The sequence below is a fragment of the Sarcophilus harrisii genome, chromosome 3 (assembly GCF_902635505.1).
Source record: "Sarcophilus harrisii chromosome 3, mSarHar1.11, whole genome shotgun sequence".
NCBI lineage: Eukaryota > Metazoa > Chordata > Mammalia > Dasyuromorphia > Dasyuridae > Sarcophilus > Sarcophilus harrisii.
The window spans coordinates 473,478,341-473,494,783 of record NC_045428.1 but is presented as its reverse complement, the minus strand read 5'-3'; the positions used below and the strand labels follow the sequence as shown (position 1 = coordinate 473,494,783).

General features: G+C 31.8%; 1 protein-coding gene across 1 annotated transcript in view; it reads right to left on the bottom strand.

The window, feature by feature from the left end:
* The window catches only part of CNTN5 (contactin 5), a 1,555,331-nt gene that overhangs the window by 1,102,476 nt on the left and 436,412 nt on the right, over positions 1 to 16,443 (bottom strand). The window contains exon 3 of the mRNA XM_031961045.1: positions 1,264 to 1,416. The gene's annotated coding sequence lies outside the window, so the exon portion shown is untranslated. The remainder of the gene's footprint in view (positions 1 to 1,263; positions 1,417 to 16,443) is intronic.

Sequence of the window (16,443 nt, the reverse complement as noted above, 5' to 3'; positions counted from 1 at the left end):
CAGCTAATTCTATGTCTTTCCAGGAAAGGTTTTACTGAGCACTCTGCATGATTTTGGTAACTTCTAAGATTTATGAAAAAAGATAAATAAAGAAGCAGTACCTTTACATAAAAAGAATAGGAACAAATGATCTAGCTAAGGCATTTATTTAAAAAAAAAATCTACTGTGTCTATCATACAGATGTTATGAGGTCTGGCTTGTTATGACACACAGATCTATACATCATTAAGATCTTTTTTGGGATTGAATGGTTTCAAAAATAATACCTCAGAATTTGAATATGGTAAATAGGAAGGAAATGAAAGAAGTAATTCTTATTAGTCATTTCATAGCAATTTCATCCTTGAAATTTATCTTATCCTTGTATTTATCTTCCATAAATCACTATCTTCCAATCCAGGAAAACTTTCATGTGTAGGATAATCTGAGAATTAGAAAAAGGGTGGTTTATAACTTTACCTACTATTTTCAGAATGGGGATGCTTATAATTTGAGAGAAATCATTTGGCAGCTTTGAAACTAGGTATGACAACCTAGAGACTTCAAATAAAATCAAAGCATAGGCCAATTTATTTCTAACTGGGGACTGAAACGGCCTGCTTATGACACCCAGGGTGTCTAAATAGGACTAATTATAGTCTATCAAACCAGCCACATTAGATTTGAACTTACCTTCTGTTTTTAAAGCTTTAATTTTTTTTCGAATGAAGAAAAACAGAAGAGTATTCAGCAAGGCATAGAACTTTCTTTTCTTGATAGCTTCCCCAAACTCTTGGCATTTCCCTGCTGATCATCAGTTTATTAATGAGGTAAGCAGAACTAACCAAAAGTAAATGATATCATTGAACTTAATAAGGACATTTACATGTTTGGAGATTAGGTATGGAAGTCATGAAGTGAAAATTACAGGAAAACAAATTGGATCAATGATATTCTTGGTTTACAATATACCATTATTTTAATTTCCATTTAATAACTGGTAAGAATGGTTATTTTTAAACTAGCTAAGGAACCAGAAAAATAGGAAAAAAAATGCCCCCTATTGCCCAAGTATCTCCTTTATGTCTCATGGTTCCTCTAGGAAGCTGATATGGCACAAACATAAGTTGTTATTATTCAATTAAACTTTTTCTATATAAAATATATAAGAAACTCATATGCACTATACTATACATTTTAATTTCCTTCATATTCTGGCTCTTTGAACTTTATTCATTTTTGTTAGGTATCTTGGAGATTATAAGATTAAATGTTCACTATACCTGTGTCTTGAAAACACTCTTCAAAAGAGAAGTAGTTTCTGCAAAGTATTCCTTGTATGATAAGAGTAAAAAAATAAAAAATTAAAAAAATAAAAAAATCCCAGGATTCTGAGTTCTTAAATGGATCCAAATTTTAAAGTCCTCACAGGTTATCTGTACATACAAAAACAACAACAACAAAATATATTATTACAATTTTATATTTTTCTTTATTTCAATTTCTGCTGCTTGAAGAAATATTTAGAGTTTGATATTATTTGTGAAATCACAAATGAAGGTGATTATACTATATTATTGACCTAGCACATAATGAGATTTTTCTATCAAACACATATCCAAATAGCATCTTTAATACTTATTTACGTTTTATTATTTAGATGTATTACAGATAAGGAGAAAAAATATTCACCAAATTAGTGTGTTCTAGATCCTGTACTCCAAGCTCAACAACAAAGTCTCACAAAGAGTTGGAATTTAAATCTTTGAATATACATTTTTAGCATACTTAAGCAAAAATATACATTTAAAAACCATATCTGGATATATACACAATTTTTCAGCATCATAGAATTTAAGATTTGAATAAACTTCAAAAATCATTTGATATCAACCTTGAAGAAATTAAGGTGGGAAGAAGTTAAATGTTTTGCCCAAGCTTATATAAGTACTAAGGAACACAACTAAGATTTGTCTGTTTTCTTTTTATTTATTTATTTATTATAGCTTTACAAGATATAAACATGGTTAATTTTTCAGCACTCTCCTTTGTAAAAACTTCTGTTCCAATTTTTCCCCTCCTTCCCCCCACCCCCTTGCCTAGATGTCAGGTAGACATATGTTAATATGTTAAAGTATATGTTAATATGTTAAAGTATATGTTAAATACAATACATGTTTATATATCCATACAGTTATTTTGCTGCACAAGAAAAATTGGACTTAGACATAAGGTAAAAATAACTTGAGAAGGAAATCAAAAATGCAAGCAGACAAAAAAAGAGGGAGTGGAAATGCTATGTTGTGGTTCATACTCATTTCCCATAGTTTTTTCGCTGGGTTTAGCTGGTTCTCTTCATTATTGAACAAATGAAACTGATTTGGTTCATCTCCTTGTTGAAGAGAGTCATGTATCAGAATTGATCATCACATATTGTTGTTGAAGCATATAATGACCTCCTGGTCCTGCTCATTTCACTCAGAATCAGTTCATGTAAGTCTCTCCAAGCATCTCTGTATTCATCCTGCTGGTCATTTCTTACAGAACAATAATATTCCATAACGTTCATGTACCACAACTTATTCAGCCATTCTCCAATTTTTGGGCATCCATTCAATTTCCAGTTTCTGGCCACTATAAAGAGACCTGCCACAAACATTCATGCACATACAGGTCCCTTTCCCTTCTTTATGATCTCTTTGGGGTATAAGCCCAGTAGTAACACTGCTGGATCAAAGGGTATGCACAGTTTGATAACTTTTTGAGCATAGTTCCAAATTACTCTCCAGAATGGTTGGATTCATTCACAATTCCACCAACAATGTATCAGTGTCCCAGTTTTCCCACATCCCCTCCAACATTCAGCATTATCTTTTCCTGTCATCCTAGCCATTCTGGCAGGTGAAACACAACTACGATTTGAACAAAAGTCATAGGTTCACAGGTATAACTTTGAAAGAGAGCTATGAGGTGATTTCCTTCATCCCCTTCATTTTGCAAATGAGAAAATTGAGATCTAGAGAATTAATGTGCAAGAAAACTTGTATTTTCCACAACCTTATTTTCAGAGAGATTTCTATGTGCTCAGAATATGATGTTAGAGTACACTATGTAAGCATATCAAATATTTCACCTCAAAGGCTTACAGAGACATACAAGTTGTTAGCCATGACTGGGGATTCATGTGATTCTCTAAATCAGTGGTCCTCAAAGTGTAGTCCAAAGAATTGTTGGGGTCTCTGAAACCCTTTCAGAGGGTCTACAAATTCAAAATTATTTTTTATTTCTACTATAGTAAATAGCTATAAATATAGCCCATGTGAATTAAAAACTCTTTGAACAGATCCTTGATAGTTTTTTAACTCAGTTAATACTGAGAACAAAAGTTTGAGAACCACTGCTAAATTCTACATATTAGTATATCATTAAATCCCAAAGAGCACTAAGAGACATTTCATATGGTTGAATAGGGGGAAAGAAGTTCAGTCTTCTGCAAGCTTTACCCCCAAATGACTACTGATTTTACAAATGTCCCTTTAAAACTGCAAATGAGTCTAGATCAGCTGAAATGTCAAAGTAATACTTAAATTTCACTATACTTTAGAAGCTGATTTATTCAGTACTACAAAAACTTAATCTGAATTTTAAGATCTAATTATCACATATAAAACTAGGCAAATAAACTATGCATATAATAAATTTAGTTTTATACATATATAGTTATATGCACAATATATGGCATTCATAGTTTATGTATATATGTACATATATAGCTTTATATATATATATATATAATTAGTTATGTATGTGCTATATATAGTTGTGTGTGTGTATGTGCATGCATGTGTGTGTCAAATAGATAGGAACCTAAGCCTTAAGATGTCCTGAAACAAATATAGTTTTTTTTTTCTTATTTAGAAAATGGGATATATGTTAAAACACCCTATTTTCCCAGGTTTTATATATTGTATTATAAATATAAACTCAATGGTATTATAAATATAAACTTTGAGATTTCATCTAGGACCTCATGATTATGGTACATCTTTAGTCTTACAAAGCAGAATAATATGTGACTAAAAAACCAGCAACTCAGTGGATGACAGTCTAAGTGAGAATCACTCAGAATCAGACTCTGAGATTTTTCCTTTTTTTTTTTTTTTTTTAAGGATTATATTGATATCTTTTATTTTACATCAAAATAATTTTAGATACATTATCTAATTGTCCATAACTCATTAAGTTATTATAACAAAGAAAAACAACTAATAAAACCAATGGACATAATATGTCCCTATTACCAGAGATATTTCATACAGATCTTTTCCCCTATTTGTTAATTTCCCTTTTGATTATAGCTGCACTTACTTTTGGGATCACCTTTTTTCTTTGAATGGTGATTTTTTTTCCCTCTAGATAAAGCTGTTTAAACAAACCTATCGATTTTTTCCTTTTATGATATGACTTTTTATATATCATGTCACATATTTATTTGGTTTCTCACCATGGTTATACTTAAACAAAGTATAAGATGCTAACCTTAAACTATTTTTTACCACGTTAATTTTCAGTTTTCCTAATCATTCTTTTCAGATGAGGAGTATCTGCCCCAAATAGTTTATGATTCAGTGTATATCTACTGAGAAAAAATTTGATATGATTCTTTCTCATCCGATATATTTCACTGATTTGTTTTCCTATTTTTTTTACCAAGTAATTTGGTTATTACTGCTTTATAAGTGCTATTCTTCCTTTCTTTTCATTTTTTCATTATTTCTCTAGATAATTTTTTCTTTGAAATTGTTTTTTGTGTTGTATGCGCTCATAGTTATGCATTTTACATAGTTGTAGGAAATAATCCCTTGATAACTTTATTAGCATAAAACAAACTTTTAAAATTATTTTAGGTAGGGTTGTCATTTTCATTACATTGGCAAATCTAATGATGATAATCTTGTCTCCATCACTAAAAAAAAAATTCAAATTGATGACTGTAATTACATTATTTTGGGATGGTTTTCGTTCTCTGACCTTTCTTTTATGCCCAATAATTTTATATTTCTTTTATTCTCCTCTAAGTCTCAAGGTCAAGGATTCCATCTGCTCCCACTGATTGATTGACTTGTATCCAAAAGTTCTTTTGCTTAAAACACTTCAATCTCAGAGTTTTCTTAGACTTATTGTATAGTATTATTTATCTAGTAGGTGTCTAGCTAGTTAAGCTTCTCCAGGTCTTATTTCTATATTGGAAACATCTCTGCTGCTACTTGTAGTGCTTCTGAAGAGAAAATTGTGCCCATAAATATTTTTATCAGTTTAATTTATATTAGTATAAGGCTAAGATATGAACACTTTCATTAGTGATTTACATCTAGAATTTATCAATATATTTAATATATTTAATTGATATTTAAATATCAATATATTTAGAATATATCAATATATTTACATTATGGATTTAGAATGTATAAGTTATATATAATATATTAGAATAAAATATATATTATAAAATTACTTATAACATATGTTTGAATATTTGTTTAATGATTCAGATATAAATTACTATTGCAAGTATTTGGCTCTAAGTTTAAACAATTATGTATTTATATATACATATACACACACATATATATGTAATATGTATGTGCATGTACACAGAATGAGTATACACACATGTGTATGTTTATTTAAAAACCACCACTTAAAAATATACTAACCACATAGAGATTTATATGCAATTTTGGTCCTGGAATACAGGATAAATCAATCCTTCCTGTTAGAATTTCTGAAAACTGAGATACTCAAATGGTCTGTGATCTCACTGATTTGGAAATTCTGTCCCAAAAGCATCTCTCCAGTGAGGTTGACCATTGTTGTCCATCTCAAATGACTCTTTTTTCATAACTATAACTATTAATTTTTTTCTAAAGCATCACACCCCCTATTTGAATTTATGTCTATCTTAATTTCAAATTTTATTGTATTTTCTATGTTGCCTCTTGGGCATCCTGCATGATTATATGTAAAATAATGCTTGAGTTTTCTTTTTTTGCTTTTAAAAATTTTTAAACTTTAAAAAATAATATCAATTAAACAATTAACATTCATACAATGCCTACTATATTCAAAGAACTGTGCTAAGTGCTTCACAATCTCATTTGATCTTCACAACAACCCTGGGAAGTATGTGTGATTATTATCTCCGTTCAAAATTGAGGAAACTGACACAAATGGAGATTAAGTGACTTGTCAAGGATATGGGTTTGAATACAGATCTTCCTAATTCTACCTCCAGTTCTGTATCCATTGTACTATTTTGCTTATCTCTGGAAAGGAAATAGTAAGATGTTTTCTTTCACTGAGATTGTTATTTGTTAAATCTTATTTTTTTGATAGTTTGATTTCAGCAAATTTCTGCTCCCTTTCAATTGTTGCTTGTGATTTTCTGTATAGTAGGAAACCAGAAAGCTGACCTCATTAGACTTATGTATAAAAATAAAGATGACTTTAGAAATTACTTTATGAACTTTAAGCTACATAAACTTTAGTGAGCAAAGTTTTGCAACATTTTTTATTAGTAAGTGTAATTATGGGGGGGGGGGGGGGACAAGATTAATTCCTTCCTTCTTGGCCATATATCAGAAAGGTGAGTTTGCTAGAAAAATGGCTCCTGGGTAATTAAGCCAAGTTTGTATTTGCTTAACTGTGGTTATAAAAGAGGGTCAAAAATAGCTAACATTCATTGCCTGTCATTTAATGAATTTTATTTCATTTATGTAAATTGTTTTTTTAAAAGATTTAATTAATGTTAGATCATACTTGATTCATTTTTTATGTTGTTTATTTTCCTTTATATACTAATAACATTCATAATATAAATATGGGGATATATTTATTAATGAAGTAGTTCCATCCTTTTGTTCACTGATCTTTCATGGGTCTTTTGTGATTAAATCTTTAGAGAAAATTGTACTTCAGTGTAAATTTTTTAATCTGAGAAAAAGCCTCTAATTAAATACAACGGAAATAAAATTTATAGGTGAAAGTGGAGTGATTTCAACTGTAGATAAGGGAATCCCTTAACTTATATTCATTGCACTTACATAAATTAAAATATATATATATTTTTGCTTTTCCAATATCTTGTCAATAAGCAATTACTAAGCATCTAAGTGTAATGCACTGTGCTATGCACTAAAAATTGCAAAAAAAAAAAAAAAATGCAAAGAAGTCTCCACTTTCAAGAAGCTCACAGTCTAAGTAAGGAGATAATTTTTTTAATTATTATTTTAAAAACAAGATAATATTACTGTGTATGTAGAGTGCAATATTAATTGATAACAGAGTGAAATAAAGAGAACCAAGAAAACAATATACACTATGATCACAAAAGCAGAAATTAAAAGAATAACCATCAAAAAAAAAAAAGTGAATGTTGTGAAACTATAAAAACAAAACCAAAAATAAATATAATTTCAAAGAAGATACATGAGAAGATACCTTAACTGCTATCCATTTGTGGAGGTGAGTGTTCCATGAATGTTGTATGTGTGTGTGTGTGTATATATATATATATATATATATATATATATATATATAAATTTTGTAGATTTTTCTTTTTTTCCTGTTTAATCTATTATTTATTATATTGGTTGAATCTCTGAAAAGGGGCAAGGGAAGGATGCTGGAATAAATTTTGTTAATGTTACAAATACAAATCAATAAAATTTTATATATATATATACATACATACAAATATATCTGTATGCAATATGCATTGGAGATTATTTTAGAAAGAAGGAAATAGCACTATGCAGACTGGGAAAGTCTAGCAGAAGGTGAGATTTTTAGGGAAGACTTGAAGGAACCCAGAAGGTATATGAAATATCATGTGCTTGTGAAAGTAGCTGAAGTACCTTAAAGAAAGCTTTAACAACACATCATGCACATTAGTATTATCAAACTCAAATAGAAACTAGAGCCACAAAATGATCAATAATAAACTGTATGTACTGAATATTGACTCAATTTTAAAATGTAATATTTTTGTTTATTTCAGTTTTATTTAATAAATAAAAATCATAGGGAGTTCCCTAAAGGATACACATATAAATTGTACTGCCAGTGGTGAAATAGTTACTATGTCAAAGACGGTCTTCCTAAATGCCTGCCCACCATATGTATGCCATATTATGTCTATTAGGTGGCCAGATGAAGTAGATTAAATGGTATATGTAGTGGGTCTAATTGGCAATAACAAATCTGGATTCCTATCACAGCTGTATAGGAACACCATAGCTACTTATCACAATTGATTAAATGGCAGTCTTCTGTAGTCAGAAAACCTGAATTCAAATTCCAGCTTAATCATTCATTAATTGTGTAATCATTGGCAGGTCACTGATTTTCCTGAGCCTATTTCTCCTTTTAAAAGAAAGAGATCAAACTTATAGTGCTTTTTCATTTGATATAAATATACTCAACACACATGTATGTATACCTGTATATGTGTGAACATTTGTATATACATATGTATATATACAAAAATACATATGTTTTATGTATAAACACATGCATATATTTAAATTTGGGAAGAATGGAGAATTTGAATCTGTTATTTCACCTGTTGAAGGAACTCCTGATGGGATAGCACTGTCTACCAATGTACATCAACCATTTCCCTGTAATTTCGAGTTTTAGGGAGTTGCCTGAGGCAAGGAAAGATAAGTCGCTTGAACAATCTCTTTACTTGAATGTGTCAAAGGCAGAATTTGAGTACAGGTCTTTTTGACCACAAGGCCCTGCCTCATTCTACTTTACCAAATGATTCTGACATTCAACCTAGTGGCAACAGAAATTTTAAATCAAATTGTTAATAGATGTAGAATTTGAAAATGTTTCATACACATGTAATGTGCTGATCACTAATCAATCTCTCATGTAGTGCTGGACATGCCTTGGGATTTCAATAATGGTTGTTGACCAATTATTAAGTCTATTCTGCAAAGGATATGTTAAAATATCCAATATATTTCTGGGGTAAATAAAAGAATAGAAATCAAAGTTCTGGCTTTTATTACATTTTGGTTATCACAAAAGATACTACGTAAATAGGACTGGGTATAGAATGGACAAATGCAGACTTGTTTTTACCACCCATTCTTCTAGTCTGCTTTAACTCTATTCTGAAATGACCTCCCATGGAGATAAGAAGCTCAGCTGTTGCTCTGCCCCATCATATGGTTTCTTTACTGAGATGATCAAAAGAGTGCCAGTCACTCTAGTAGGCTTGTGAACTAGATACCACCTCAATAGAGAAAAGGACACTCATTGTACTCTGTTACTTCTTTTTTTTTCCCCTCTGGTTACCAGGAAGTTGTCAAATAATGACTCTCCAGCCCCATAAATTGTATAAAATTTAAACTGGAAGTCAGGAAAGCATATAAAAGTTTCAATTCAATTCATTAATCTGAAAATGATTCAAAATATATTTGCTCAAGTGAGATGAAAGGCCTTTTGTTTCTACCAATTAGATTATAAATTCCCTTTGTTGATCAACTGGCTTAAAATGTTTCTTGTCATCTTCACTAAAAACGAAAGAATGAAAAAAGTCTAATCTTTCAGGATACATCAGAAAATAAATATCAATTTCAAAACAATTACACAAATTGGATATTGATTCTAAGGTCTATTGAAATGTCAAAAAGATTTCTTGATAAAGACTTTGAGAAGTAAGAGTAAAAATAGAAAGGTGCCAAAAAGTCACAGAAAAATGTGAATTTAAGAGAAGAGCAACTAGTTCCCTGATTCATCTGTAAGAGATGTATTTGAAACCAAGAAAATTATAAATCTTTTGAAGTCAACTTCAACAAGTTATGAAAGACAATTTTAATGTAAGCACAGATGAATTTGATCACATGCATTAATTGGGATTGCTCTCCTTCTGAAGCATCTGGCTAACATCAAGCCATCATGGTTGAAGGCAGGACACCAATCTAATGGGACTAACTCTGTGATGTGTCATGTCAAATCTTGTTGTTTCTAATTAGGCTGCATGGGCCTACTGTAGTATACTGGGGTTAACTTAGGTGACCAGATCCATCTGGCATTGTCAGCCAGCTACTGAAGGGAAGCAACACAAGGATCTCTTACCATAGCCACAGTTGTGTGGATATCCTGGAATGCCTTTTGGGTGCTGGTTTTAATATACAGACAATTTTTAATAATCTCTGGGGATTATCCTAATTCCTGATTAACTACATTCCACTGAAACTATTTTGCCTCTTTTCTGCTGCCACCTGCCTGGTACTGGAACTACTCAGCTGTGAAAACTGACAGCTGGCTCTTGAAGAGTGAATGGTGAGGGCAGAAAAAAGGTGAAATGGACACATGAGCAGTGGAATGGGAAAAAAAAATGTAAATTTTCATGCTGAGGTTGTAGATGAAGCTTCCTTCTTTGTTGACCTCAAAAAGATATATTTTCTTTTGTTCTAGAGCTTATTAGTCATGAAAAATATGTCAAGAATACTATATTTATAGGCAAGGGATCTATGTTTGCTTGCCAGATATTCCATTTATTAGCCAAATGACCTTGGGTAAATCACAGCCTCTCTGGGTTTCAATTTTCTCATCAGTCTATTACATGGATTGAAAAAATGACCTCCAAGATCACTTCTAGTTCTTTATCAATTGTGTGATGAAAAAAATAAATACATATAGTAGGCACTTAAGATTTGTTTTGTTAAATTTGTGAGACAATTTGATAGATTATTACAATGCAAATTTTAAAAGATTTTCATTATCAAAACTCTTATATTCCCATATCTTCGTGATTTTGACAAAGGAACCATTTTGCCAAGGCAAACACATCCGGGGAGTAGGGAATGTTCCACCCTCCCGTGTTCACAGCATTTTGAAATCTGGTGCATTTGAGAATCAGAGCTCTTCTCTGCTCTCTTACTTTGCCCTTTTCTATTTGAATCAATAAAATCTGTCAAAAACTATTTTTCCCCTTCACTCTCAAGAACATAGGTAGGCAACTATTTTTATTAGGGAAGAGAAAATTATTTCTGCTATTACCTCTATCAACATTGTTGCCCTTACTTTATCCATATTCCCACCATCTCAGTGAAATTATGATTAGTGATATCCTCATCACATGTCTACTAAATGCTGCTAATATTCTCTGTTCCCTCCCCTAATAAATTAAGTGCACAATTAAAAAAAACACACACATAAAAAAAAAAAGAAAAGAAAAAAAGAAAAAAAGCAAAACCCAAGTAGCACATCACTTTTATTTACATTAGGGTATATTTCTAAAGTATATGCTAGAGTTTACTTGTATGTTAGTAGTAAGGACGATGCTTAATAATGGAAAGCTGACATCTCAGAAAACTTTAGACAGAAAAATCCAGTTAGCATGCACAAACCCACATGAACCTGCAAAGAACTATAGGAAAGAATTCTGAGACAGTTTTAATACAGTAATTTGGATTGCATCATTTCTCTTTTGTGGAAGAAAAGCAAAGCCATCTGATGGAAAGAAGAGGTAAGCTATCTTTTTTTCCTCATATTATCATCTATTGTCTCTTGTTCGTATATATTAAACCTCCTTTTCTCCATTGATTCCTACTCATCTGCTTACTAACATGACTGAGTCTCCTCCAACTTATCAAATGATTCACTTAAGCTTTAATACTTATTTAGTGTTTGTCATCTATTTTCGTCACTTGGTGGGCAAAATTCTGAAGAATGTAATACATATCATATCTCCATTAGCTCCTGCCTCATTTATTCATTGTTATAGCTTTAATAATCATATCTACTCAATTCCCAATCTATATCTTCACCCTACAACCATTCTCCAGTCTTGTAAAAGAATAATATGAAGTTTGGAACTTATGTCTCACCAGTACTTTCAATTTAACATGTATAGTTGTATACTAATCTCTCCTCAAACCTGCTCTTCATTCTAATTTAACTATTTTTGTTTACTACTATTCAACCATTATTTGTTGTTGTTCAATTGTGTTCAGCTTTATGACTCCAACGATCCTACTGTCCATGGGGTTTTCTCAGCAAAAGTGCTGGAGTAGTTTTTCCTTTCCTTCTCCAGTTAAGGCAAAGAGAAACTGTTAATGACCACACAGACAGAAAAATGTCTATAGCTGATTCTGAAGTCTGGTTTTCCTTGCTCAGGCCAAACCTTTGAGTAGTCTTTGACTATTTTTTTCATTTCCAATCACTTGTCAAGTCCTATAGATGCTACCTCCACAATATCTTTTCCATTGATGATATCCACTCTATTGTGCAATGTTACCACCTTAGTACAGGCTTTTGTTATAACCAGCATAAACAAGTCGAAATATCTTCATTCCTCCTCTTTATCCTGAGTTATTATCTACAACAATAGTTATCAAACTCAAATGGTGTATATAAGGCTCCTTTGGGGCATATATTGATTTAGAAAACCATAAATTAATATGACTTCTTTTATTGTATTTTTGTCTGTTTTGTTAAATATTTCCCAAAGTATATTTTAATCTGTTTCATATTGTTCTTGGGAATGCTGTGGGTTACATGGGACTGTTTGACACCTCTGCTTTCCAGGACTGTCAAAATTACCTTCCTGGTGCACAAAACTGATCACATCTCTTCCCTCCTCAAAATCTTTCAAGAGATCCATTCTCAGGTCTGCTTCTGACTCTCAGGATTTTGCCAATATTCCTTAGTTATCATCAAATACTGAAATTCCCTTAGTACATAGAGCCTCCAGGGCCTAGAATATCAGTTCCTCTCTGGTATCCTCCAATTGGTACATTATTCCTCAGGCCTCTATTTGGGCCCAGGCCAGCCATACTTCATTCTCCTCCTGGCTTTGTATTTGATGCTCTTTTATTTTCTTCCTTTTTAGATTCTTTTTAAAAATATTTTTTAATTTTTTTCTCAATTGTATTTTATTTTTCTAAATATACATATAATTTTCAAAAACTATTTTTATGTTCCAAATTTTTCTTTCTTCTTCCCTTCTTCCCCAAGACACAGCAAACTGATATAGGTTAAACATGTACAATATTTTTAAACATATTTCCATATTTGTCATGTACAAGAAAAATCAGACCCAAAGGGAAAAAAAAATCAGAAAGAAAGCAAACCTGACTCTCTTTTTTATCACTTCTAAACTCCACTTCTCTTCTCCTTCTATATGTTTCCTTCTCTTAAAAATTCAAGGGCTTTGAATGCAGGGATTTGCTTGGATGGAGCAATTGACCCCATTCCTGGCTTATAGCAAACACTTAAAAATGTTTTTTGCCTTGCTTTACTATTGGTGACTAAGAAAATTTCAGACTTTTTATTGGCCTTCAAAGTCTCTTCAAAATGACATCAATTTATTAATCAATTAAAAAGCATTTATTAATCATCTACTACAGCACTGTTATATCTTGGGAAAATATCTAAGAAAATTCTTGTTCTCAAGTAACATATTCAACCAGTATGAACAAACACATTTATAAATAGGTATATGGAAAATTATTCCAGACAATTTGGGAATGAAATGCATTTGCAGATGGGATGGGGAAGGGCTTTGGTTTTGAGCAATCAGAAAATGGTTTCACATATAATGTAGCATTTGAGCTGAGTTTTGAAGAAAATTAGTAATTCTAGAGATGTAGTTAAGTATGCATTATAGGCACAAAGGAAAGACAGTGAAGAAACCACTGAGACAGGAGATGAAGTCATGATTAAGAACCAGGAAGAAGACCAGTATGGCTAGACTGCAACATATGAGTTGGGAAGTAATATATTACAAAACCAGAAAGGTGAGTTCTAGATTTTGGAGAGCTTTGAATGCCAAGGGAGTCTGTATTTGCTTTTGGAGATAATACCGAATTACCAGAGTTTATTGCATAGAGGAATAACATCAGCATCTTCAGGAAAATCACTTAGGCAACATTGGAAAGAATATACTCTAGAACAGAGCAATATGAGGCAGGGAAATAAAATAGAAGATTATTGTAATGGCCCAAACAAGAGGGCTGTTACAAACAAGAGATTTTGAGGGCTTAAATAATTTCTATGTGTGTCTGGGAAAAAAGGGTATAAATGAAAGAAAATGGGGAGGAAACAAGCATTTGTTAACTTATCTATTATGAGCCAGTCACTGTGCTAAGTGCTTTTTACAAATATTAATTTTTTTCATCCTCACAACTATGGGATGTGAGAGCTATTATTATTATTATTCCCATTTTAAAATTAAAGAAGCTGAGTCAGAGGTTTACTGACTTGCCCAGGATCACCTACCTATTAACTGTTTGAGATCAGATTTGATCTCAGTTCTTCCTTATTCAAAACCCAGTGCTCTATTTTCTATTTTTCCTTGCTCAGACGCTACAGAGCTAGATATGACAAAATTGGCAAGTAATCAGATGTGGCATAAGAGAGACTGAGAAGGTAAGAATAATGTGTGTGAGTGGAGTTATGTATTGTACTCCACCGAAAAAGAGAAATTCTATTTCTCCCTTGAACTCTCTTCCTTCATGTTCTCTAGGCTCTAATCTATCAGAAATATTTATTGTTACATTTATATGCCACATATTTTCCCATTTCTACACCTTTGCTAACATTATTTACTATGCTTGAATCATATTCTGCCCAAGATCTCTGGTTGAATTTTTACTTGTCCTTTAAAACCAGACTCAAAATTGACCACTTCCTAGAAACTATCCTTGGTTCTCCGAGGTTAATAATTTTCTCTTGGGACTTCAGAGAGAACTTTGTTTGGACTTCTACATATATGCATTAATATAAGTATTTCTTTGTCATATCTTGCTTATAGAGTCTGAAATATATAATATATTATACCTTGTATCTAGATGCTCTGCAACTACTAGTTCCTCAATTTCTATTCAGTTTTAATTTCACGACCCATCTTTTAATCATATCAATTAAACTAAATAAACATTTACTAAGCTCCCATTCTGTGCAAGTCAATTAGGATCTGAGAAAATAAAAACAGAAATGAAAAGCAATTCCTACTCTCAAGTAGCTTATGTTCCATGGAACAAAATACAAAAAAAGGATTCATTTTTGTATTATTATTCTTTTTATCCTCATTTCTAACGATACAATGATTAAAGTGATAACTTGACTGAGACTAATTTATAGAAATGCATATGATTTTGGTTCAACAACAACCACAGAAATTTCATAAGATTCTTAACTGCAGAGAATGAGAACCAAATAATATTTTAATGAGATTTAACTATGTTTTCACAAGAAAGTAGCAGGTTCTAAAGAAAAAAAAAATAACGAATTGTCATTTTTTTTATATTTACAAATATATTCACATATGTATACATGTATATTCTCCATTTTACCCTTTGTCTTTTCAACCTTTTTTTTTTCTCTCAAATGCTCAGGAGCTTCCTGACCTTTATGGCTTCCAAATAGCCTGAATCTCATCTGTTTGTGGCAGTTCCTAAAAGTCATACTACTACATTTGTCACTATTAGTTAAGAATACCATAAAACTTAGAGATAACTAGAATTTTCTTTCATCGTGCTTTTTTGTCTCCCTCACACTAAGGTCAAAAGGGCTGCTGTGAGCAAATCACTGAACACTGAATTGTGTGTTGAAAGATTTTATTTCAGAAAACCAGGAACTCCCAAACCAACCTCGTTGCTGCCATTTGTCACCCATTTACCACATGCATCTTCTATCTCAACAAATTCTTTTCTCCCCTAAGCCCAATGTCATGAAATAAAACTCGATCTTAGACACTCGTTCAAAAATCTTCACAAAGAAGAGCTCCAGGCTGAAGTCAATATTATAGACTTTATTCCCTTAGGATGTTTAGGATCTGTGAGAACTGAAAAGAATAGTGCTTCTGATTCCCACCCCTGGCTCTGCAGCTGTTAGCACCTCTGCAGCAAGGAGCAAATGTTACTGAGGTACTGTCAGGAAAGTCACACCTAGGAAAAATAGCACTGTGGCCCAGCTGGTTATCAAAGTCAGTAATCATCATGTAATAGACTGCTTGGAGCTAGACTTCTGCTGTGGCCATTCTTTTCAATTGCTCTTCATTGAGATAGGGATTTGTTTCAAATTAACTGGATTTAAAAAAAAAAAAAATTCTTAACACATGGTAATATTGTCATACTTAAAAGAGTTAGTTCCAAATTAAAGAACCTTGGTTCCTTGAAAATATATAGGAGTACTTACTATAGGTAGCAATCATGTGTCACTAGGGGAGGTATTATGGTTTAAATAATTTTCCTTAATTCTCCTCTTCTCCAATATGACCTTACAAAGAAAAGCTTCCCTACAGTATATGGAATTTTGTTTCTTATTAGTAATGATAAGTATGAATAAAAGAAGGGAAAAATAGTTGGATTTTAAGCCAAAAGTCCTGGGTTTGAATCTAAGTCTCAGTTTACTTCTTTCCAACACCTATGTCACATAGT